The 2434-nt window shown below is 44.0% G+C and overlaps 1 pseudogene; it reads left to right on the forward strand.

Annotated features, from left to right (window-relative positions):
* Window positions 1–1871: 1871 nt before the first annotated feature.
* LOC101136935 (CDGSH iron-sulfur domain-containing protein 1-like) lies at window positions 1872–2232 on the forward strand (annotated as a pseudogene).
* Window positions 2233–2434: the final 202 nt, after the last annotated feature.

Consider the following 2434-nt stretch of genomic DNA (forward strand, 5'->3'; position numbering starts at 1 on the left):
TACCATTAATATATTATGAGGTTAAGTTAGAAAAATCGGCAAAGTTCCACGGGCACATAGAGGGAGAGAACAAGGCAAGGGCATTTGAAATAAAGGAGGCAGGATTGGATACAATGACTAACGCCTGTAATCTCAGTACTTTGGGAGGCCGAGGTAGGAGAAGGGCTTGAGCCCAGGAGTTCCAGACAAGTCTGGGCAAGATGGCAAGGACTTGCCTCTACAAAAAAAAAAAAAAAAGCCAGGCGTGGTGATGCACACCTGTGGTTCTAGCTACTTGGGAGGCTGAGGCAGAAGAATTGCTTGAGCCCCGGAAGTCAAGGCTGCTGTGAGCCATGTTCAGGCCACCGTACTCCAGCCTAGGTAAAGGAGAGAGACCCTGTCTCAAAAAAAAAAAAAAAGAAGAAGGAAAGAAAAAAAACAAAGAAAAGAAGAAACAAAGGAGACAAGGCGTGCAAAAGCATGGAGAAATGAAATGCCTTGTGTGGTGAGGGACGGGATGAGCAAGCCCAGGATTTGGCCTCCTTCTCTATCTTGGTCAATCAACCCAGGCAATTTGAAAGGAAACCCAGAGGTCTCCTTATCTCTCTCCCTCCAGCTAATCTGTGCCTACTTCCTTTACTCTGGTACCATCTTTGTCCCTTTAGTTCTAGAGCCAAGCAAAAGGCAGTCCCACCCCCAGAGAGGAGTCCCTAAAGTTCAGTCCTCCCTTATCATTTCTTTACTGCCTGGCTCTGTGTTGTTTATGCCTAATGGGAGAATGGTGGGAAGAAAAACTGGGGTTGCCTTTAACCACTTCTGCTGCAGAGTGAAGAATTACTTCACTTCCATCCAATTTCCTGCTCAACTGTGTTTACTTCTTTCCCATTGTTCTACTTGATTGGTGTTTCTGGAAGAGCTCCTTGCTCCTCCCTCTGTAGAGTCTACCGTCAAATGGCAACCAGATCTCCCAGATCTCTTCTCTGGAGGTGTAGAGTGAGGATGTAGAATGTCTGGGCAAAATACATTGCCAGAAGTACTCATATACATCACTCTTCATAAAATATGATAGTATGAGAAACACTTGCTTATTTTTCTAGCAATGTTTCTGGTATTAACTCACTCTTTCGCTCTATCTCCCTTGTGATTAAGAGAACGTGACTGCTAGGTAACTGAACCAACAGTATAAAATTCAGGATTCACACTCAGATGTCTGTCTAATGCTTATAGCAAGACACTACAGTAACTCGGTATCAAACTAGCAAGCAATTGCTACAATCTACAATTATTATGCTATTAGATAGAGTAACTTTTCCCAATAGTATTTGATCAACTAACAAATGTTCCTCCTAAAAAAGAATTCTGTAATCAAACAATTCGAGGCGGGGTGCAGTGGGGCTCACACGGGTAATCCCAGCACTTTGGGAGGCCTAGGCGGGTGGATCACTTGAAGCCAGGAGTTTGAGACCAGGCCAACATGGTGAAACCCTGTCTCTACTAAAAATACAAAAAATTAGCCAGGTGTGGTGGCACACACCTGTAGTCCCCACTACTTGGGAGGCTGAGACAGAAGAATAGCTTGAACCCTGGAGGCGGAGGTTGCAGTGAGCCAAGATCACACCCCTGCACTCCAGCCTGGGCAAGAGAGTGAGACTCTGTCTCAAAAAACAAAAGAAACTGAAAAATCAAAGAATTTGAGAAAGTCCTGGGTTTAAAAAAGTTAAACAGGTCTCTACTACAGGATTTTTCAGATCCTTTTCAGATCCCTTAATTTGCTAATGTACTCTGTAAGTCAAGAAAGTAATTCGGCGGTAGCAGCGTGGAGTCGGTAACGTTAGTAGGCCGCTTGCACCTACCTTGACTCTCGCTGGCTGCGCGAACCCGTTTGTGCTCGGTATTCTAGTGCACACGCCTTGCAAGCGACGGCGCCATGAGTCTGACTTCCAGTTCCAGCGGACGAGTTGAATGGATGGCAGCAGTTACCGTTGCTGCTGGGACAGCTGCAATTGGTTGTCTAGCTTACAAAAGATTTTATGTTAAAGATCATCGAAATAAAGCTGTGATAAACCTTCACATCCAGAAAGACAACCCCAAGACAGTACATGCTTTTGACATGGAGGATTTGGGAGATAATGCTGTGTACTGCCGTTTCTGGAGGTCCAAAAATTCCCATTCTGTGATGGGTCTCACACAAAACACAACGAAGAGACTGGAGTCAACGTGGGACCTCTTATCATCAAGAAAAAAGAAACTTAAGTGGACAGTTTTGATACTTGTCGTGAAATTACCTGATTGTTTCATTAGAATGACTACCACCTCTGTCTAATTCACCTACCCTGGGTTCTAAATGTGGTATATTGCAAACTGCAGCTTTCACATTCATGGCATTTGTCTTACTTGTTGAAACATCGTGGTGCACATTTGTTTAAACAAAACAAAACGAAACAAAAAAAGGAAA

Source organism: Gorilla gorilla, chromosome 10 (assembly GCF_029281585.2).
Source record: "Gorilla gorilla gorilla isolate KB3781 chromosome 10, NHGRI_mGorGor1-v2.1_pri, whole genome shotgun sequence".
NCBI lineage: Eukaryota > Metazoa > Chordata > Mammalia > Primates > Hominidae > Gorilla > Gorilla gorilla.